At 40.4% G+C, this 25,000-nt stretch overlaps 1 protein-coding gene and 1 long non-coding RNA gene across 2 annotated transcripts in view; both read left to right on the top strand.

Annotated features, from left to right (window-relative positions):
* The window catches only part of akap6 (A kinase (PRKA) anchor protein 6), a 371,391-nt gene that overhangs the window by 210,684 nt on the left and 135,707 nt on the right, over window positions 1–25,000 (top strand).
* Window positions 18,984–22,306, top strand: LOC115413467 (uncharacterized). The gene is made up of 3 exons (XR_003934467.1): window positions 18,984–19,165; window positions 20,592–20,596; window positions 22,295–22,306. It is a non-coding gene; the product is annotated as an uncharacterized LOC115413467 (long non-coding RNA).

Below are 25,000 nucleotides of genomic sequence, written 5' to 3'. Positions count from 1 at the left end.
TGATTCATGTAAATGTCAGGAAATATCAGAGCCGGGGTGCTGGGATTAGGCGGCGAGAAGAAGATACACTGATACCAGCAAATATAACGCCCCGACATGATGGCCAGCACCGGGGATTAGGACACCCCCACCCCCGCCCCCGCCCCCACCCCTACACCCACCCTCCAACCCCCCCTCGGTGTGTGTCGTATGAGAATATTGTGCTGTAACGTCGGCGGTGTGCCTCTGCATTTTAAAGACGTGTGGTGCATGTGTGAAGATCTTCAAGTGACATCTGTAGTGTTTTGTTGCCGAGCGAGGATGAAGGTAAAGGTTGAGAGTGAGTGTGAACGTGGATGGAGAGCGACGGCAGAGGAGGAAGGTGTTTAATACGAGTGTGAAGGCGGTGTAATATTTAACAGCTTAGTGGGATTTGTCTGTCACATTACAGAGGATTGGACCGAGTCTGGAAACACACAAACAGACGCACAATGAAAAAGGTGAACGCACGCTCGCAGACGGAGGCAGAATCAGAATCTGAATCTGAATCTGACTCTGAAACTGGGTTTGGACCCAGCGCTACAAATGTGCATATTTGGAGGAACATCCAGACACTTATTCCAACTTAAAATTATGGGCCTTAGACGTTTATGTCTTTTGTTTTTTTCACTTAAGTTTTTATTGAAATTTTCTACACATATATTTAATGAAACAACAAAAAAACAAACAAACAAACCAACATTGTTTAGGTACATTTCACATATTTCATTACATTGGTATTATCCATTCTGAGCTCTGTAAACAGTCCATTTATTCCACTTTTTGTCCATTTGTGTTTCCTGTAGTCTCAGTCAATGAGTCCTGTATATATATTCCTTCAATAATTGCGATCCGCTGGTCCTGTGTTAGTGCTTCTGTTTTTCCCCAGTTCTTTGTAAGAGCTTTTTTGTAACCCACTAAAAGTACTTTAACCTGTACGGGTCCACGGTCACGGCTCCGTGACTGAATTACATGATATTTTCAACAAGTTGTAGCGTCGGAGGTCGGTCACGCAGACCACTGGGGACAATTACATTTGAAAGTGCGGAGTTGATCAATAAAATGAACAAAATTGATTTAAAAAAAACCTACAAAATGATACATAATGTGGGAAAAATAAGGAAAAATTTGACTTGAATATAGTAAAATAAGCAGCAAGATGAACAAAAACAGCCAAAGTGAACAATAAGATAAACCAAATTGATTAAAAAATTCACAGAATGATGAATAATGTGGGAAAAATAAGGAACAATTTGACTTGAATATAATAAAAAAGGTTAAAATAGGCAACACGATGAACAAAAACAGCCAAAGTGAACAATAAAATGAACCAAATTGATTAAAAAACTCACAAAATAATAAATAATGTGGGAAAAATAAAGAACAACTTGACTTGAATATAATAAAAAAGGTTAAAATAAGCAACAAGATGAACAAAAACAGCCAAAGTGACCAATAAAATCAAACAAATTGATAAAAAAAAAAAGAAAACCCTGCAAAATCATAAATAATGTGGGGAAAAAAAGTAAAATTTTGACTTAAATATTATTTTTTAAAAAAAGGTTCAAACTAGAAAAGCATTTGGAGAGCGCAGACCTCTGCCAAGGCAGATCTGCCCCCCCACTCCCACCCCCACCCTCACCCCCACCCTCACCCCGATCACCACCAAAATTTAAATATTGGTTCCTTGTGCCAGTATCAACATTCCCTGAAAATTTCATCCAAATCTGTCTATAACTTTTTGAGTTATCTTGCACACAGACAGGCAGACAGACAGGCAGACAGACAGACAGACAGACAGACAGGCAGACAGACAGACAGACCAACGCCAGCAAAAACAGAACCTCCTTGGCGTAGGTAATAAGCAACAAGATGAACAAAAACAGCCAAAGTGATCAATAAAATGAACCAAATTGATTAAAAAACTCACAAATAATAAATAATGTGGGAAAAATAAAGAACAACTTGACTTGAATATAATAAAAAAGGTTAAAATAAGCAACAAGATGAACAAAAACAGCCAAAGTGACCAATAAAATCAAACAAATTGATATAAAAAAAAAAAAAAAAAAAAAAAAAAAAGAAAACCCTGCAAAATCATAAATAATGTGGGGAAAAAAAGTAAAATTTTGACTTAAATATTATTTTTTTAAAAAAGGTTCAAACTAGAAAAGCATTTGGAGAGCGCAGACCTCTGCCAAGGCAGATCTGCCCCCCACTCCCACCCCCACCCTCACCCCCACCCTCACCCCGATCACCACCAAAATTTAAATATTGGTTCCTTGTGCCAGTATCAACATTCCCTGAAAATTTCATCCAAATCTGTCTATAACTTTTTGAGTTATCTTGCACACAGACAGGCAGACAGACAGGCAGACAGACAGACAGACAGACAGACAGGCAGACAGACAGACAGACCAACGCCAGCAAAAACAGAACCTCCTTGGCGTAGGTAATAAGCAACAAGATGAACAAAAACAGCCAAAGTGATCAATAAAATGAACCAAATTGATTAAAAAACTCACAAAATAATAAATAATGTGGGAAAAATAAAGAACAACTTGACTTGAATATAATAAAAAAGGTTAAAATAAGCAACAAGATGAACAAAAACAGCCAAAGTGACCAATAAAATCAAACAAATTGATATAAAAAAAAAAAAAAAAAAAAAAAAAAAAAAGAAAACCCTGCAAAATCATAAATAATGTGGGGAAAAAAAGTAAAATTTTGACTTAAATATTATTTTTTTAAAAAGGTTCAAACTAGAAAAGCATTTGGAGAGCGCAGACCTCTGCCAAGGCAGATCTGCCCCCCCACTCCCACCCCCACCCTCACCCCCACCCTCACCCCGATCACCACCAAAATTTAAATATTGGTTCCTTGTGCCAGTATCAACATTCCCTGAAAATTTCATCCAAATCTGTCTATAACTTTTTGAGTTATCTTGCACACAGACAGGCAGACAGACAGGCAGACAGACAGACAGACAGACAGACAGACAGACAGACAGACAGACCAACGCCAGCAAAAACAGAACCTCCTTGGCGTAGGTAATAAGCAACAAGATGAACAAAAACAGCCAAAGTGATCAATAAAATGAACCAAATTGATTAAAAAACTGAAACACTGATTGACCAGTAAAACCCATGGACACACTAAAAGTACTTTAACCAAGTATATGTCATTACCTGCTTCATTTCCATCAGATCAGTGACACAAATCCAGTCCACCACTGCACACTGGAACCTCATACTCCATTATTTGTCGTCGTGCTCCACACACCATCTACCAAACCCAATTATTTTATCACATTTCCCAAAAAACGTGTGTGTGATCTACATCCAACTCTCCACATTTCCTGTCTGTTGAACTGCTGACTTTTCTTCTTAGACGTTTATGTTTTAATCATTGTGTGGAAGGTGACGCTTTGGGTTTTTGTTGGATTTGTGTTTTTGTCGTTGGAGCTCCAGAGGATTATCCTGTTGTTTTTACGCAGAATCCGAACAAATATGACCCTGAACATGTAAAATATGGATAAAAACAGTGTTCACACAGCACCGAATGAAAACCAAACAAGGACAAGCACAAACACAAACAGTTAGAAATATAGAATATACATTTTATTCACACGGATAAAGAATCAACAACAGCTCCAGTGTATGTATGTAGATTTTTGTGTGGTTTGAATTCAGAGTTAATGAATATATATATGTGGGAGCTCCTGTGAAACTGGAAAATTCAAACCAGATGTAGACAAATGTTACGAAGCAGGTTTGGGTCTAATTTTAAAAATAAATATTTACTGAGATAAAAGAGAAACTATTTTTCAGATAAGACACATTTTTATATTATTTAACATTATATTTAATACAAAAATCTGCATGTAACACGATCAAAAGGACACGAAAATTACACACTACTGTTATTATTATTTTTTTTAATCTCTTTATTCTCTCACAGGTGCATTTTGGGAATCGTAGTGAATATTCGAGGTAGAGTGTTTTACAAAAAATGACCGCTGTTGCAAAATAATTTGCGACTTATTTGTGTTTAAATGCTCAGGTTCCGTATGTAACACCAGTGGACACAATGGCTTCCACACCAAACCTGGAATGAGACTGAGATTGATGAAAAACTAAAAAAAAACAACAAAAAACAAAAATCTGAATTGTCCATTTAGACCTGGTGTGTGAACGCAGCCTCAGATGCTCAGTGACAGTGTTTCTGTTTCTTCTGTTAAACCGACTCCACGTGGTGTTTTTTTTTTCTGTAAATGTGATGTGTTTTTCTGACTCAGCTGGACCCTCCTCCAGTCCTCTACAGGTACAGTACGGTTTTTACAGGTATCATTTTTGTTTTTTCGGGTCCTGATCGTGGCGCTTTCCCCAGGGGGAGTGAGCTGATGTGTGTGTGTGTGTGTGTGTGTGTGTGGGGGGGGGGGGGGGTGTCAAAGGGGTTGGGTTTAGACCATGTTCCTTTGGACACGGGGGGACGCCGATCCTGTTAGAGTCGAACCAAACAGCCCAGAGCAGAGGGAGGGCAACGCAGGTGGAGAACACAGCACACACACAGACACACACACACACACACACACACACACACACACACATACATACACACTATGCATGGACTGGGTCTGGTACTACATATGAAGTACATCTGAAGTACTTGTACAGATACTCAGAAGACTGTAAATATTCAGAGTAGAGTTGATCAGAGTTGAACTGTTCAGTGACACTGCACAGGTTTAGAGTTAAATAACATCCAGTGTGTGTGTGTGTGTGTGTGTGTGTGTGTGTTTGTAGGTGTGTGTGTCATTGTGTGTGTGTGTCATTGTGTGTATATGCGAGTCTGTGTGTGTCATTGTGTGTCAGTGTGTCTGTGTGTGTGTGTGTGTCATTGTGTGTCAGTATGTGTCTATGTATATCATTGTGTGTGTGTGTTTGTGCGTGTGTGTTTGTGTGTGTGTGTGTTTGCACGTGTGCGTGTTTGTGTTTGTCATTGTGTGTCAGTGTGTGTCTATGTATGTCATTGTGTGTGTGTGTGTGTGTGTTTGTGTGTGTGTGTGTGTGTGTGTTTGCATGTGTGCGTGTTTGTGTTTGTCATTGTGTGTCAGTGTGTGTCTATGTATGTCATTGTGTGTGTGCGTGTGTGTTTGTGTGTGTGTGTGTGTGTGTGTGTTCGCACGTGTGCGTGTTTGTGTGTGTCATTGTGTGTCAGTGTGTCTGTGTGTGTGTGTGTGTGTCATTGTGTGTCAGTATGTGTCTATGTATGTCATTGTGTGTGTGTGTTTGTGCGTGTGTGTTTGTGTGTGTGTGTGTGTGTGTGTGTTTGCACGTGTGCGTGTTTGTGTTTGTCATTGTGTGTCAGTGTGTGTCTATGTATGTCATTGTGTGTGTGTGTGTGTTTGTGTGTGTGTGTGTGTGTGTTTGCACGTGTGCGTGTTTGTGTATGTCATTGTGTGTCAGTGTGTGTCTATGTATGTCATTGTGTGTGTGTGTGTGTGTGTGTGTGTGTGTGTGTGTTTGTGTGTGTGTGTGTGTGTTTCTTGTCCATGTGTGTTTGTGTTTCCTCTTGTATGCTGACTGTGGTTCTTATCAGTGGAGCTGGTGCAGACAGACTGTTGGCCTCAGGCTTCTATTTCACCCTATAGACCACACCGAGGAGGAGGAGGAGGAGGAGGAGGAGGAGGAGGAGGAGAGGGGGCGGGGCATAGGTGGATGATGGAGGAATCTACGTTATCCAAGTATTTTCATAGACTCATTTGTGCTGTAGTTCAATAATAATCTGCAGTAAAATGCACCTGGATTCTGTTTGATATTGTACATCATGGATGTGGGGAACTCCTCCTCTGTTCAGGGGTTTTATTTCCTCTTCCTCTTCCTCTTCCTTCTGATGCGACACATAAGTCTGTGATGGAACAGCTCCCCTACAGGCAGCAGGAGAAATTACACCCATTCACTTTCAATACAACACGTCCTTGAACTTATCAATAACATACATTATTTCAGTCAGTTTCAGATGGTGCCATTGTTAGAATCTGTTAGGTTTTTGTTTATAATTTAAAAAAAAAAAAACTGTTTAATAAATAGAAATATTTTAGTTGCTGTAAAAGTACTGCTTTTAAAATAAACCTGCAGTCTTTTCCTAACCGTAACCAAAGCAACAAACATTTACTTTATGTAATTTTCTGTGTTTATTTAGAAATGGTTTCATTAAGTGTGACGCCCTGTTTTGATCCATTTCTGTTCGCACTGTTAAAAGTACTTTAATATATTTTTAATACATCGTAACACTTTCAAAATAAAAGCATTTCAGGGGCTATAAACCATACTTTGCATAACAGGGCTTTTACTGCCTATAGTCTTGTCTTCCTGTAGAGTTTTTACGTTTCTATAAATGACACACACCTGCAGTGGCTGAAATTAGACGGTAATATTAAAGATGAACTGTTGAAAATAGTATTGTTATTTGTATTAAATATATTAAATTAATGAAGAAGAAGTGAATATTTAACTGGCAGCACATTATATCACATATACCTGAAGTTTATCACTAATATTTTATATGATTATTTATTTATTTCCAGTCTGTATTTAAGGATCAGACTTTATTTGTTCTTAATAATTATTATTCATTATTAGAGACCTGACTCATATTAACTCCTAGGTTTAATTTGATGAAATACTATAAACATAAAATCTTTGGACACTTATTTACCTTTGATGGTATTAAAAAAAGATTATTGTTACTGTCACAATATTTAAAAAACAACCCAAGTAAACACAGTAAATGTCCATCATATTAAACACTAGAGCAGGACTGTCAAACTCGTTTAGGTTCTAGTTCCACATTCAGTCCAATTTGATCTCAACTGGGCCGAACCAGTAAAATAATGACAACTCCAAGTTTTTGTTTTTGTTTTAGTAGAAAAAAACCCTATTAAACTATGAAACTATTTACATTTTACAAAAAAAACATGTGAATTACATGAAAAAGCTGAAATTTCATTAGAAATATAAATGCAATTTTAACAATATTACTCAACTTATTATTTATCCATGTATATTTACATACAATGTTACACAAACATTTAATAACAGGCAGAATATTATTAAAATTGCGCATTTCAGGTTCATATTTATTTTTATTTATGTATTTATTTGTATTTTATTATTAAAGGACAGTTTGTAAATGTAAATATTTTCATCATTTAATGTTACTTTTTTGCACTAAAACAGAAACATTTGGAGTTATTATTCATAGAATATTATGCTATTATTCTATTGTTAAAATTGCACTTATTTTTCTTAAGAAAATTCTTTTTTTTTCAGGTTATTCACATCTTTTTTTGTTTGGATAGTTTATAAATGTAAATATTTTCATCACTTAATGTTATTTTTTGCACTAAAACAGAAATTTGGAGTTACTACTTATAGAATTTTATGCTGTTATTCTATTGTTAAAATTGCAATCATTTTTCTTAAGAAAATTAAATTTTTCAGGTTATTCAATCTATTTTTGTTTGGATACTTTGTAAGTGTAAATATTTTCATCATTTAATGTTATTTTGTGCACTAAAACAGAAAATTTTTGAGTTATTATGTATAGAATATTGTGCTATTATTCTATTATTAAAATTGCACTTATTTTTCTTAAAAAAAAAAAATCAGTTTTTCAGATTATTCACATCTGTTTTTGTTTGGATAGTTTGTAAATGTAAATGTTTTCATCATTTAATGTCATTTTTTTGCACTAAAACATAAAAATTTGGAGTTATTATTTATAGAATATTATATTATTCTTTTTTTTTTGTTAAAATTGCACTTGTTTTTCTTTCAAAAAAATGTTGTTTTTTTTCAGGTTATTTACATGTTTTTTGTGTGGATAGTTTGTAACTGTAAATATTTTCATCATTTAATGTTATTTTTTGCACTAAAACAGAAAAAATTGGGGTTGTTATTCATAGAATGTTATGGTATTATTCTATTATTGTTAAAATTGTACTTGTTTTTCTTAAAAAAAGTCTTTTTTTTTCAGGTTATTCACATCTTTTTTTGATTGGATAGTTTTTAAATGTAAATATTGTCATCATTTAATGTTATTTTTTTGCACTAAAACAAAGAAGCGTCTGTATTTGTCATTATTTACCGGTTATTCTATTTTTATTTGACTGGTTCTGATCCACTTTAGATCATATTGGTGTGAATGTGGAACCTGAACTAACATGAGTTTGACGGCCCTGATTGGTGGTGTGGTGGAGGGGCGGGGCCAATGTGTCGGTGGCATAGATCCTCATCCGGCCCAGGTTGGACTGAGCGCAGAGATGGAAGCATCGTGAACATGCACAGCAGCTCGTCTCCCTCTGAGTGATTTAAATATTGACCCGAGGTTATTACGAGCTTTTTAAATCAAATTACCAAGTGTTGGCCCTCTGCCTGATACCTGATAGAGCCAATCAGACGGCTCGTCCCGCTCCCCGAGCTCCGCCACACAGCACTTTACATAAATTAAGATTAAAGTTGGGAAGTTTGGGGAGTGAGTTTAACCACGCAGCGACACTCTATCAAGATAGTTTGTGTGCACGAGAGAGAAAAAAAAAAAAAAAAAACCCTGTCAGTGTTGGTGTTAATCCCTGGTTTAGGATCTGCAAAGCTGCATTTCCAGGTCATTTGAAAGTGATAAAACTCAGTGTTTGGAGCTGCAGGGCTTTTCTGTTACAGACTGAGACGAGTTCCACCTCAGCTCTGTGGGTGACTTCTGTAAAATAAATCAAAAGATGAAAGTTTGCACAATTTATGCAGGAAATGTTCCGATATTCAGCATCTGCAGTGCTGATACTCACCTGAAACGTCTCCACGAGCCACATCTCACCTCCAAATGTGCACGTTTGGGAAGTTTACAATCACGTAGAGCAGCTCGACCACGTGTTCAAAAATAAATACAAACTGGACAAATGTGCATTAACCTTCCAGTGTCCAGGTGAACGTATTATACACACTTTACACTTCATCTTATTACAGAACAGATTATTTTACACAGTGTGTTTTAGGTCAGAATTCAAAAGTTCAATCAATCAGTAAATATTTATTTGTATAACCTTTTACAACACTTACAATAACCAAAGTGCTTTCCAATAAAATCAAAAAATCAATAATAAAAACAATATAAGAACAAGAAGGAAAAAATACAGTAAAAACAAAAACAAGTAATGTGTCACAGCATTACTGAACGTTAAAAGACAGTTTAAATAAATACGTTTTAAAAAGTCGTTCATTTTTGTCTGATTGTTTAAATTCTGATCCATCCACTAAAACCATCCCATAATAAACAGTGTTAAATTCCTACACTAACACCCTTCTACCAAGTGAGTACAAAATACACACTGACACATTTAACATTAAACATTTGACCTAGAACCAAAAATAATAATAATATGAACCAGTGTTGGTGTGAATCACTGACATAAGACAGGAGAAACAAATAACAAAAATTATTTTTATATAGAATATTTTGGCTTTTGCATCAAAAATATGTTTTTTTTCCATTACAAACATAGCATTTAAAGGGTTAAAAATAAGACAGTTATTGAGTATTTTTGATTATGGCTGAAGTTGATGAAATATTAAATAAATGTTTTAAAGCTGAACTGTATGAAAAACCCGCTCTACTCCAGCTCTGTGCAGGTTCTAATTCTATGATGAGAAGGACGTTTACGGGCGGAAACAGAAGGTTTGATGTTTCAGGGGCAGCTTCAGCACACAATGACATAATAGACATGAGCAAAATAAGATGAGAAATCTATGTTTACATGTGGACGAAAATAAACTATATGGGCCAAAGTCTGTAGACATGTTGAATCTAGGTGTTTCTTCTCTACCAGTGGTCTGGGATCAAAAACAATAAGGACTAATGTTCAAGGTTCAAGGTTCACTTTTTGTCATTACATGTAGTATATACATGAAACAAAATCAATACTCAGGTCCAGCAATGTACATGGTAAAAATCCTATAAAATGAATCCTATATTAAAAATAATAACAAAAAAATCTGATAATAACAGTAATACCTAATAATAAATAATGGATAAATATGCATAAATACTACAGTGCAAGATTACAAATGAGCAGCATGTTAAAACAGGATAAAAACCGCAGTGCTTTCAGTAGCAGCATGATCAACAGTAGTGCATCAGTGTTCCATGGGGTTGACATCGATTGATAAGATAAGATAAGATAAGATAAGATAAGATAAGACTTTATTGATCCCACCATGGGGAATTTTAACACTTTACAGCAGCAACATACAACACACCAGAGCAAAAAAAAGGCAGGTGAAATAAAAACTCTTTAAAGTATAAAGTTTAAAGATATTCACATATTTATAAATTGACAGAACTGTCTGAACCTCCTGGAGTGACCCCGGTGTGGTTCTGTGGGCATTCATCATGGATTAACCTACTGATAGATTTACTGTCAATTTACTAATCTGTTTTTTTTTTAAATGGTGTGTCTCACATTGATGACACAGAGACGACTCTGACCAATCACAGGTCTGCAGTGTTTATGCCTCACATTTCAGTATCTCTTCACCTGTTTTGGAACCTCAGCCGAGCAAGTACTAAAAAAAAATAGTACCAGGTACCGATCCCAGGTACTTTTATGTAATGGAAACTGAAAAAGGCCGAGTTGAGTCAAGTCGGTACTACATAGTGGAAACACAGCATTTGTTTCCAAAATGCCTCAGAGACGGTTTTGACTTCATTTCCGTCAACGTTTTTTATCCATGACTCTGATTTTAAATGTTCTTCCTCTAAATTTATCAAATATTTTTACTGCTCTGACCATAAATTATAATTTCCTTCCTCATCTAACCATCCACTTTCATCACATCTGACTGAGGAGGAAAAATCTACCATGAAACTATAAGGAAATATATATACATATACACATATTAAAACACTTTTAAAACACAATTAGAAAAGTAATTTGTACAATATGTACTAGACAATATGTTATCAGTGTGATAATTACAGAAATAAGTGCAAAACTATTCAAAATCGTAAGGATAAAAGGTGCAGTTTATAACATTTCATTGTATTTCTAGTTGGGTTTTTTTTCGACGTCTGGCATTCAACACTTTTAATCCATAAATAAAGTCAGATTTCACTCAAATCCAGAGGTCATGTGACTCCTCCTCTTCCTGAAGTCTGTCAGCATTTCGTGTGAACAGAGGAAACTCATTTCTCGACTCTCTAGGCGTCGTCTCGTTACCGCGGATCCGCCGCCACTTTCCAACAACTTTCATCAAACTCGACTCCTCTAATAATCACGACGTCCGGATCCGTGTTTAACAAGGTAATATGACACCAACCATCTGTGGCTGCGGAAAAAACGCTGAAAGAAGAAGAAGAAGAAGGGAAAAAAAACAGCCACTTTACATATTCACTTTTACCATCCGCGTAATTAAATATTTGAAAAATATCAGGAATGGAAAATTAAAACAGAAAAAGCCCAGCGCTCACCACTATCAATTTATTCCCTCTCTGAGTGCATTAGAAACGTCAGATTGCCGTCGGCAAAGACACAGAAAGAGCCGGTGTTTTTTTTTCAACTCACTTTATAAATTACATTTTGGAGTGCTTTGGCATGCTAATACCTGCTGCCACGGAGAGCAGACAGCGTTAATTATTTCTTATTGGGATCGGCGGCGATTATTTGCATATTTCATTTAGCGGTTATAGATGTTGCAGGTGGGAGGGAGGAGAGAAAGACGGGTTCCACTTTGAGTCTCGGCAACTTTTAGGCGATAAAACCAGAAAGAAAGACGTTAAAACCGCAGATTCAGTGACCGAACGTACGTCGGTTCAGGCCGATCTCAGGTCAGCCGCGATAATTAACGGCATTAACGGGGGGGTATCATGCAGACGGCGACGCAAACGGGTCAGAAAACAGATTTAAACCCTCGAAAACATCAATTATAACGTCATTTATACTCAGAACAAGCAACTGTTTAAAAGCTTCTGAGGTAAAAGGACGCCTCCAAACCTGCGGAATGTGTTCCACATCAGTGAAAGTCAAGTGGAAAGTCAAACTAACGAGTCTCAGTCATTAGTGAAACAGTCTTAAAACACAATCAGACTGAATATTTAAGTCAGTCCACTCATTTATCTGAAATGAACCAACGTTTGCATGAGCTGACGTGAATAAACTGTGAATATTAAGTTGAATTTAATGAGACTTTATAATAAAACTGGTTTATTCTTATCTGAACTCTTTAAATAATGACTGTTATTCTATTAGAAGTGACTGAACACATGGAAAATGACAGATTAAACTATTATTAAACAGATTTTAGAAGCACTTAATCCTTTAGAGGGCGCTCATTGAAAAACTCTGAAATCCAAAGTTTCAGTCTTAGTGTGTTATTGGACGTCGTCATCTACCTCCCCATTGGTTGCCGTGACAACAGTCTCCCTCCTCTTGCCATAAAACATCACTTGCTAAAAAGTAAAAACAACTGCTATAAGTTCATAAAATCACTCATATTTACAGCTTCACTGTATAGTTTTATAAAAACACACTTCTGGACTTCACTGAGGCATGAGGGAAATTACCAAAAATAGTCACTTGCCCGATAAAGGGTTAAATAAAAATCAACAGATTCTGTCATTAAATGTGAAAAACCAAACATCATCGGTGAACTCTGTGAGTAAATTGTATTTATAGATGCACATTTAAAGACATAAACACTGATAAAACTAAATATAATCAATAAATTCACAGATGAAACAGGTTTACAGACAGGTCTGTAGTCGGACTGTTACAACACAAACTTCCACATATTAGTACTTCAACTACCTGATTAAATAAAGCCGATAATGTTTTATAGAACGACGGCCAGAGGGAACAGAGTTAAAACATAAAATAAGATGAAGTTCGTGTCAGATTTAGTAGAAGGTCAAACGGATAAAGCAGATTAACACTCAGATCCAAACAGTGACTCAGTTAATTCAACTAAAAACCTGCTGTTCATTCACATTAACACATATTCACCATTCTGTATTTAATGAAACTGAACATTAACCCTATAACGACCACCATTATAACAGGACTAGATTTATTTATGTTGTTTTTACAACAAGTATCAGAAAATGTAGTTTTTGTACATTCTTTTTCACCCTTTTTTACAGTAAAAACTTAACTTTAAATATCTGTCCATTAATTATCATTCTTATATGTTATAAATGCATAAAACAATGTGTTATAGTATAAAAAAAAACCTTGACTTTTTATCATATTTATTATGAAAAATGTCTGTAAATGTTGATAATGACTTTATGAGATTATAGAAATAAACTTTCCACTCTGTTCCATGTGTTCCTTTTTGAGGGATACTTGGAAGAAGTCCAGGGGGTATTTGGATTTTTTTTTTTTTTTTAAATACATTAAATAAGTCATCATGTACTGAATATAAAATAAATAATGAAAATTAATGCTGAAATATAAAACACAATAAATACATTCATTTAATAGTTTTATTGTCTTTGGTAACATCTTGAAGAACATTTATATTTTATATGATTCAAAATGAGTTTGAGTAGGTAAGAAATCATTTTTTGTTGATGAAAGTTTCATTCATTAATTAATGACCAATTTATTTATTTTTCTTATCAGTGATAGAGGGCATGTTTCAGTTTATATTTTGCACCAAATATTTACTTTTAAAAAATTGTTATTTTTATATATTACAGTTGAATATATGTTGTTTGTTTATAAAGTTTTGAAAATATAAACAGACGTCTTTGGCACAGGAACACATTTTTTTCAATCAAAAATGCTGAAGTGAGAGTTGGGGGTACTTGGCTAAAAAAGTATATTTCAGGGTGTACTCCACTGTAAAAAGTTTGACAGCCCTGGTCTAGATCCTTGTGTGTCCATGTTCTTCTTGTTCTTTTTGGTTCTTTGGTGTCATTTGGATCCTGTTGATAGTCTGTGTTCACTTTGTGTCTAGTTGTAGACAGAGCCCCTCATTTCACTGACAAAAACATCCATCAGCTGATTCAAATACACACACTGCATCTGTGTATGAACTGGAGAGATCTGACTATAGATTTACATTTATATACAAATATACAGACATTTAGAGAATATTTACAGATACAATACAACTATCAATCAACTATACAAACCACCAAAATACAGAGAAAACCATGTAAAAAAAACAGGACAAAAACATGTCAAAACACACTAGTAGAACACTCTAAAACAGCACTATCACTATTATATACAATTATTTACAAGAATTCACCACTAAAATGCTGATAAAAGTAATAAAAGTCTTCCATGTCTAAGTTCTTCCTGAAAAAGGAGCAGAAGAAATTGGAAAAAAAAAGACACTTTCTGACACTTCAATTGTAAAAACAACATAAATAAATCCTGGCCTGTTCTAATGGGAGAACTTAAAGGGTTAATGTTGTACATGTTATAAACCATGAACGAGAAAAAAGAAGACATGAGGGAAAAAAGAAGAGGAAGGATGTGAGAACAGATGCAAAATAGACAGAAAAGAAGATGTGAAAAAACAAAGGAGAGTAGAAGATCTGGAGGGAGAAAGACAAAACAAAAGGAGGATAAAAAGGAGGGAGGAGTGGAGTCAGTAGGATGGAGGGATGAGTGAAGGAATGGAGTGAGTAGGATGGAGGGATGAGTAGAGGAGTGGAGTGTTTCGGATGTGTGTGTGTGTTCAGTGGTGTTCGGTGGTGCTGTGTACCTGGTAGGCACAGTAAATCAGTGCAGATCAGGTAATTGTGTGCTGTTCATCATGGGGCTGCAGACAGCTTTATGGGCAGCAGATTGGCTGTAAGGGCTGCTGATTACAATGAGACAGAGGGAGACGGAGCCCCGCCTCCAAATGAACACTGGATCTGTTAAAGCTGCACCCAAACCAGGGGCCAAATACCACAGACACACACCGACACACACCGACACACAATAACCCACAATGACCCACACCGACACATACCGACACACACAGACCCACACCGACCCACACCGACACACAACGACACACAATAACCCACAATGACCCACACCGACACATACCGACACACACAGACACACACCGACACACACCGACACACAATAACCCACAATGACCCACACTGTCACATACCGACACACACAGACCCACACTGACTCACACCAGACACATACCGACACACACTGACGCACATCCACCGACACACACCAGTCACACACTGACCCACACCAACACACACCGACACACACCAGACACACACCAGACACACACCAGACACACACCAGACCACACTGGCCCACACTGATGCACACCCACACACACCAGACCCACACTGACACACACCGACACACACCCACATACACCGACACACAACGACACACACCAGACACACAACAACACACACCAGACCCACGCTGACCTGCACCGACACACACCAGACACACACCAGACACACACTGACCCACACCGACACACACCAACACACACTGACCCACAATGACCCACACTGACACATATGACACACACTGACACACACGACACACACCGACACACAATAACCCACACCGACACACACCAACACACACTGACACACACTGACCCACACCGACCCACACCGACACACAAGGACACACATCGACACACACAGACACACACAGACACTCAACAATATACAACGACACACACTGACCCACACCAGACACACACCATCGTTTCAGCTTTTATTAACTCATTAACATCAGGGCCGACACAGGAACAGGAGGAACAGGAGGAACAGGAGGGACAGGAGGAACAGGAGGAACAGGAGGAACAGGGGGAACAGGAGGAACAGGAGGAACAGGAGGGACAGGAGGAATAGGGGGAACAGGGGGAACAGGAGGAACAGGAGGGACAGGAGGGACAGGAGGAACAGGGGGAACAGGAGGAACAGGAGGGACAGGAGGAACAGGAGGAACAGGAGGAACAGGAGGGACAGGAGGAACAGGAGGAACAGGAGGAATAGGAGGGACAGGAGGAACAGGAGGGACAGGAGGAACAGGAGGGACAGGAGGGACAGGAGGGACAGGAGGAACAGGAGGAACAGGAGGAACAGGGGGAACAGGAGGGACAGGAGGAACAGGAGGAACAGGAGGAACAGGAGGGACAGGAGGAACAGGAGGAACAGGGGGAACAGGGGGAACAGGAGGAACAGGGGAACAGGAGGGACAGGAGGGAACAGGAGGAACAGGAGGGACAGGAGGAACAGGAGGAACAGGGGGAAACAGGGGGAACAGGAGGAACAGGAGGAATAGGGGGAACAGGGGGAACAGGAGGAACAGGAGGGACAGGAGGGACAGGAGGAACAGGGGGAACAGGAGGGACAGGAGGAACAGGAGGAACAGGAGGAACAGGAGGGACAGGAGGAACAGGAGGAACAGGAGGAATAGGAGGGACAGGAGGAACAGGAGGGACAGGAGGAACAGGAGGGACAGGAGGGACAGGAGGGACAGGAGGAACAGGAGGAACAGGAGGAACAGGAGGAACAGGGGGAACAGGAGGGACAGGAGGAACAGGAGGAACAGGAGGAACAGGAGGGACAGGAGGAACAGGAGGAACAGGGGGAACAGGGGGAACAGGAGGAACAGGAGGGACAGGAGGAACAGGAGGAACAGGGGGAACAGGAGGGACAGGAGGAACAGGGGGAACAGGAGGAACAGGAGGAACAGGAGGGACAGGAGGAACAGGGGGAACAGGAGGAACAGGGGGAACAGGAGGAATAGGAGGGACAGGAGGAACAGGAGGGACAGGAGGAACAGGAGAGACAGGAGGAACAGGAGGGACAGGAGGGACAGGAGGAACAGGGGGAACAGGAGGAACAGGGGGAACAGGAGGGACAGGAGGAATAGGAGGAACAGGAGGGACAGGAGGAACAGGGGGAACAGGAGGAACAGGAGGAACAGGAGGAATAGGAGGAACAGGGGGAACAGGAGGAACAGGAGGGACAGGAGGAACAGGGGGAACAGGGGGAACAGGAGGAACAGGAGGGACAGGAGGAACAGGAGGGACAGGAGGAACAGGAGGAACAGGGGGAACAGGAGGAACAGGGGGAACAGGAGGGACAGGAGGAATAGGGGGAACAGGAGGGAACAGGAGGGACAGGAGGAACAGGGGGAACAGGAGGAACAGGAGGAACAGGAGGGACAGGAGGAACAGGGGGAACAGGGGGAACAGGAGGGACAGGAGGAACAGGAGGGACAGGAGGAACAGGAGGAACAGGGGGAACAGGAGGAACAGGAGGAACAGGAGGAATAGGAGGGACAGGAGGAACAGGGGGAACAGGAGGAACAGGAGAGACAGGAGGAACAGGGGGAACAGGAGGGACAGGAGGAACAGGAGGAACAGGGGGAACAGGAGGGACAGGAGGAACAGGGGGAACAGGAGGGACAGGAGGAACAGGAGAGACAGGAGGAACAGGAGGAACAGGAGGAACAGGAGGAACAGGAGGGAACAGGGGGAACAGGAGGAACAGGAGGAACAGGAGGAATAGGAGGGACAGGAGGAACAGGAGGGACAGGAGGGACAGGGGGAACAGGAGGAACAGGGGGAACAGGAGGAACAGGAGGAACAGGAGGGACAGGAGGAACAGGGGGAACATGGGGAACAGGAGGGACAGGAGGAACAGAGGGACAGGAGGAACAGGAGGAACAGGGGGAACAGGAGGAACAGGAGGAACAGGAGAATAGGGAGGGACAGGAGGAACAGGGGGAAGCAAAGAGGAACAGAGAGACAGGAGGAACAGGGGGAACAGGAGGGACAGGAGGAACAGGAGGAACAGGGGGAACAGGAGGGACAGGAGGAACAGGGGGAACAGGAGGGACAGGAGGAACAGGAGAGACAGGAGGAACAGGAGGAACAGGAGGAACAGGAGGAACAGGGGGAACAGGAGGAACAGGAGGAACAGGAGGAATAGGAGGGACAGGAGGAACAGGAGGACAGGAGGGACAGGGGGAACAGGAGGAACAGGAGGAACAGGAGGGACAGGAGGAACAGGAGGAACAGGGGGAACAGGAGGAACAGGAGGGACAGGAGGAACAGGAGGGACAGGGGGAACAGGAGGGACAGGAGGAACAGGGGAACAGGAGGGACAGGAGGAACAGGAGGACAGGGGGAACAGGAGGAACAGGAGAGACAGGGGGAACAGGAGGAACAGGAGGGACAGGAGGAACAGGAGGGACAGGAGGAACAGGAGGAACAGGGGGAACAGGAGGAACAGGGGGAACAGGAGGGACAGGAGGAACAGGGGGAACAGGAGGAACAGGGGGAACAGGAGGGACAGGAGGAACAGGGGGAACAGGAGGAACAGGGGGAACAGGAGGGACATGGAGGAACAGGGGGAACAGGGGGAACAGGGGGAACAGGAGGAACAGGGGGGAACAGGAGGGACAGGAGGAACAGGAGGAACAGGGGGAACAGGAGGGACAGGGGGAACAGGAGGAACAGGAGGAACAGGGGGAACAGGAGGAACAGGGGGAACAGGAGGGACAGGAGGAACAGGGGGAACAGGAGGAACAGGAGGGACAGGAGGAACAGGAGGAACAGGGGGAACAGGAGGAACAGGAGGAACAGGAGGAACAGGAGGGACAGGGGGAACAGGAGGAACAGGAGGAACAGGAGGAACAGGAGGGACATGGAGCAGTTTTACCTGACAGAACCAAAGACAAACACCAACATTTACAACATGTGTGTGTTTGTGTGTTTGTCAGTATATTTACTATCGATCACTGATAGAAGTCATGTATGGACTTTAATTTGGATTCATGACCTTTGACCTTGAGTGACCTTGAAGGGTCAAACTCAAGGTCATGCAAGGTCACCATCAGTCTCTTTTCTATTGACCGTCAAACTGCGTGAATATAACTTACACATAAAAATTTGTCTAACGGAAAAACGCTAATTTCGCCCAAACTCATTTTTCGATGAAAAGTTTTAACACTTGCAAGAGGTGGTTTTTCAGGCGTAGTTAAAATGGTAAATCGCACAAAACTGTAACAGAAAGACCTTTGAGTTCAACTAGAGTCACATGACCAAAACAAACAGATGCTGACGAATGTTAGAACAAGAGAAGAAGAGTTGAACCCAAACATGTGTGTGTATGTGTGGACACACCAGGAAACCACATCAGTTTAGAATTTAGGAGGAGATAGAGGAGGAACCAGCATTCTAGACTCAAAACAACACAGATTTCTGTTCATGTTTATGGAAGGACTTCTACTGACATCTACCAGAAGAAAGAAACTAATCAGCACATTTGGGATTGAATGGACAAACCAACATTACACACTTGTGTTTGGAACACATTTATATAAACATGGGCAAAGTTTAGCTCAGATGGACGATAGAAAACAGACTAGTGTCATCTTCTTCTCCAAAACTACTGGTTGGATTCAGTTCCAGTTTTTTACATAACTATCTTAGTACAATGTCGACAAAGTTTGACTGCAATTTTGAGAAATTTAATTTTTTAATTTTTAATTTTCTGATAGCTAGGCACGTGGAAGTTTAAAAGTCAGGTAAAAATGTCCAAATCAGGAGATCAGACAGGCACGTCCACGTCCTCAGAGCTTGACTTATGCTGCCTTTAGGTGCTGTGGGAATTATGGTAAATACTAGTTACAAACTCTAAAATTGCACATGAACGCCCCCTAATGTAGTATTTTCCACTGGAGACAAAAATAAGTGTCATTTCACCAATATTATGTTACAGTTTATTAACACAGTTTACAGATACATTTATAACAGGCAGAACATGGTTAAAATTGCACTTATTTTTCTTTACAAATGTCAGGGTTTCTCATATTTGTTCAGGTTTGTCACATTTTATTGCGACAGGATTTGTAAATGTAAATGTTCTTATAATTTAATTTGACTTTTTTCACATTAAACCCAGGACATTGTTCAGAGGTTCTTATGTTTTTACTTTACTTGACGTCACATTCAGTCGTACGTCGCCCCTGAACGCCCTTGACTGCTCATATTTTAAGTCTAATCTTTGCCCTTCTGAAACTCATCCCGTGTCCCAAACTGGACCACTTTTGGGCCACTTTTGGTCCGTGGTCCTTATGTTTGACCCCCCCCCCTCTCCGCACAGTGTTCCCGTTCGAACCTCATTATGTTCCATTCATCATATTGTGGAACAGGTAAACGTGTTCCTCACTGACATTTAAAACCATCAGACCGGGGTCCTGAAAGACGGCGGCGTGCTTGACCTTCCAGCGTGTTGCTCAGAGGCACTCGGGCAGGGCAGCAGAGACCGAACCCCCCACCCCTCAGACCCTCCACTCTGAATATTTCAGATCCTCTCCGCGCTCAAAATTACAGATGCCGCTGGTGGTTAATTACAATTTCATGACCTCCTCCAGTAAAACGAGTCCACTGGAAGGAGACGGGAGGGGGGTGGTTGGGGTTCAGCGAGGGGGGGTGGGGGGATGGGGGGGTCGGAGAGGACTCAAAATGGCGGCCGAGAAGCGTCCGTGGTGTTACTGTATGTGAAAGCAGAGGGTGTTTATTTAGTATTTATTCTGCACTTCATCATCTCCCCTCCGCTAATCCAGTGGCTCCTGAACGCACCACTGACCACGGCGTATCGCTAACCACAGTGTGTGTGTGTGTGTGTGTGTGTGTGTGTGTGTGTGTGTGTGTGTGTGTGAGTGTGTGTGAGGACGATGCCTATCCCTCCATCTGAAACCTTGTTAAATATTCATTGACAATTATTCCGCTTTGACCGAGGAGTTAGATGATGCTACTGCAGAGAGAGAGAGAGAGAGAGAGAGAGAGAGAGAGGGAGAGAGAGAGAGAGGGAGAGGGAGAGGGAAAGAGTGTGGGGGGGGCTGAAACAGACAGATGAAGGCGCAGAATAATAGAAGATTGTCTTGGAAATATTATGATGAATCACTTGTTTGTAAAATCATTAAATGACCTGCAGACAAACCAAAAAACACACACTGACACAAAGACAAAACCCAAGGGTTCATCTGTCGGCTCCAGGAGGACGATTAGGAGAACGGATGGAATATTAAAGATCAGACAGAACCCAGATGGACAGAACCCAAACACCTAGAACGAATCAAAACACCTAGAACGGTCCTGAAACAGAGAAGACGGACAGAACCCAAACACCTAGAACGGTCCTGAAACAAAGACGGACAGAACCCAAACATTTAGAACGGTCCAGAAACAGAGAAGATGGACAGAACCCAAACACCTGGAACGAATCCAAACACCTAGAACAGTCCTGAAACGGAGAAGACGGACAGAACCCAAACACCTAGAACAGTCCTGAAACGGAGAAGACGGACAGAACCCAAACACCTAGAACGGTCCTGAAACAAAGACGGACAGAACCCAAAAATCTAGAACGGTCCTGAAACAGAGAAGACAGACAGAGGCCAAACACCTAAAAGGGGGTGTGAGGAATATTATCATGAACTGGAGCCATTAGCGGAGAATCGACAAACAACAGGAAATGACAAAGAAATGAAAGGACGAAATGGAATGAAGGGAGAAAAAGACACAAGATGAAACAATGACATATATATATATATATATATATATATATATATATATATATATATATATATATATATAGATAGATAGATAGATAGATAGATAGATAGATAGATAGATATAGATATATATAGATATATATAAACACTCTATTAAACACAATTAAAACAGCAATTTGTACAATATGTACTAGACAAATATTATCAACATAATAATTATATAAATATACATAAATAAGTGCCAAACTATTGTTCTGATTCACCTTCTGAGTCTTATTTCCAAAAGATCATTTTAGCCCAGTTGTATTATTTGTCAGATGATGTGGTTCTGAAAAGCCAAATTAAAAACAGGTACGTTTGTGTGAATATGTGTCAAACATGGAGGTTTGTTGTCGAACAGCGTCAGGATGAACCCAGGACTGAGATGAGTTAAAGGTGAGGACGTGGAACTGACGCTCCATCCACCCTCACTAAAATGTTTTATGGCCGCCGGCATCTGCCTCCACCCGCCACATCGGCCCCGAGGGTCCGCTTCCTACCGTCGATTGTTATGGTTACCACGATGACAACACCGCACGCCGCCGCTCCAGGGGGAATAAAAAACTGGAAAAACAGCCCAAATTAGCCATAAAGAGGCTCCTGAGCCTGGAACATTCGGAGGACTTTTATGGGCTCGTTAGTCGGGATGGAAACCAGTTGAACCAGTTGGATTGCTGGACTGGAACCAGCAGCTGGTCCGACGACACAGAAGGTGGAGTCCCTCAGGGCACGCTCCGAGGAACCATGGGGTTCATAGTATTAGGTTTATTCAGATCGGCCACAAAAACAGACTCATCATGAAGGAGAGACATGAATGTTTGAGTCAACATCTGAAGTAAAATACAAACGATCAGAAAAGAATTCATCCAGTTCCTTCTTCTTATAGAGGGGTGGATGTCAGGGCTCGATACAATCGACACAATAATGTTCTCCCTCCTTCCATCCAGGAGATGTTTGAAAGTAGGAAAAGTCAGTACAGCCTCAGAGGAACTAGCATTTTTAAAACAGCTGAGGCAAGAACAAATAACAAAGTAGATGTATTTCTGTTAGAGGAGTTAATCTGTTGAATGTCCTGGAAGATCAATTAAAACAGTCTAAAACAATTAAAACTTTTAAACAGATGCACAAATTAACTATTATTCAAAAATATAGAGCTGAGGATGGACTAAAGAAAAGACTGGTTTAAAAGACTAGGATCAATATTGGTAGTTTTATAAGGACATGATTTACCTGAATTAAAGTAAATATGGATTCTCTTCTGTTAGATATTTAACAATGATTACATTGATTTTTTTTTTTTTTCATATGGAAACGTTGTGTTAATTGTAAATAGGGTTCGGCAAAATAAGTCTGAACTTCAGCCTAAACCCTTTCAGTCACATTATATGTGGAACAATGGATATGTTGGTTTGGTTTGATGCTTAAAGTAATTAACGACCAAATAAAATTACTACTACTATATACAACCAGGGGCGCCGCTAACAACTGTGGGCCCCATGAAAGGTAAACATTGTGGACCCTTTCATACAATTCAGTCTCTTGTTGATCTGTCTGGGGGGGGGTTATGTGGGGGTGCGGTCCATGCATAACATCACTTACTGTAGCGTGAAAATGAAACTGAAATTTAACATTCTTTCAACATTCGACTCCCGGCTTCTGTTCATCTCTTATACAGCGGATGTTAACCCTTTCATGCATGAATTGTGAGAACCTTAGTCAAGATTTTTTTTCTTCAGTGTTTTTATTCCTCCTTAGGCATGAAAAAAACAATGCAATCAAGTTTTTTTTTCTATGGAGTTACAAAAATATCCATGCATTTAATTTTTGAAATAAAGAAACTTGTTTAAAACCCAATATCAGAAAGTGATATGAAAACAATGAAATAAAAACATTTTTAATGCTGCTAATCTGATGTCTTCTCACATTTTAACATATTCTAATGCTAGTAATTACTCACTTACTTAGGTCGGTTTGGTTGGTTGGTTAGTTTGGTTGGTTGGTTGGTTGGTTGGTGGGTTGGTTTGGTTTGGTTGGTTGGTTGGTTGGTTGGGTTGGTGAGTTGGTTTGGTTGGTTGGTTGGTGGGTTGATTTGGTAGGTTGGCTGGTTGGTTGGGTTGGTTGGTTGGTTGGTTGGGTTGGTGAGTTGGTTTGGTTGGTTGGTTGGTGGCTTGGTTTGGTAGGTTGGCTGGTTGGTTGGTTGGTTGGTTGGTTGGTAGGTTGGTTGGTCTGTCAGTCGGTCGGTCAGGTGGTTGGTTGGTTGGTTGGTCGATCAGGTGGTTGGTTGGTTGGTTGGTTGGTTGGTTGGTTGGTTGATTGGTTGGTCGGTCGGTTGGTCACCACGTTCATTGTTATATAGTCGTGCGATATACTCTTCCCACCTCTTCTTCATTGCTTGTTCATCAAACACCATCCGAACAGAAGAACAGATTACAGAATCCATCTGTCTGGACAGTAGGGCTGCACGATTTTGGCAAAAAAAAAAAAATCTAAAAACTTGATTTTCGATTTTGATTTCGATTTTTGGGTAAAACTACAAAAGACAACAGAAGTCAGCATGTCGTTTTCGTGAGCAGCCCACAATGCAAGGCACTGCTCTGACCTCAAATCTGTGATGGTATCACGTGATGAACCCCCAGAAGTTTATTTTTTCTTAATTAAATCTTTATTGAATGAAATAGAGTATACAAACAATGTATGCAACAATAACATAAGTTTGCCAGGGGGAATACACTATAATACAATGTCCAAATCAGAGCAAATACTTATGTTTTTTATAGCCTTTTTGTTTCCAGATTTATCTAACAGCTTTAAATAAAGTTCAACATCTTTCAAAAAATAAATAATATTTGTTTTTGTGTTACAGAACTTACATTTGTGAATGAAAAATTTAGCAAGTAAGAGGACTAAATTAATTATTTAAAATTTTTTTATATATATGTGTGTGTGTGTGTGTGTGTGTGTGTGTGTGTGTGTGTGTGTGTGTGTGTGTGTTGTTTTTTTTTATTTATTTATTTTTTTTCCTGGGTATCTGGGCCCACAGAAGTGATACCAATGTAAGTCAGTGACAGGCATCAGTCGTGCGTGCGTGCGTGCGTGGACCAGGTTAATATAAGTGATCCACATGCGGTTCTGTTTAAACTGAGGGATCCGTGCGTGGAATAGACTGACCCAGGACACGCTGGAGGGATTCTATCCTGGAGCTGGTGGTTGTGTGTGGGCACAGGGCTGTGTGGGCTCCTCTGCTGAGGCTGATGACCCCGAGACCCGGACCCGGATCAGAAGAAGACAGTACGGTACGGATCCGGGACAACGGAAGATGAGTGATCCGCATGCAGTTCTATTTCAGTTGCGGGATCCGTGCGT

This window comes from Sphaeramia orbicularis, chromosome 22 (assembly GCF_902148855.1).
Source record: "Sphaeramia orbicularis chromosome 22, fSphaOr1.1, whole genome shotgun sequence".
Taxonomy (NCBI): domain Eukaryota; kingdom Metazoa; phylum Chordata; class Actinopteri; order Kurtiformes; family Apogonidae; genus Sphaeramia; species Sphaeramia orbicularis.
This window is presented reverse-complemented; position numbering and strand designations above follow the sequence as displayed.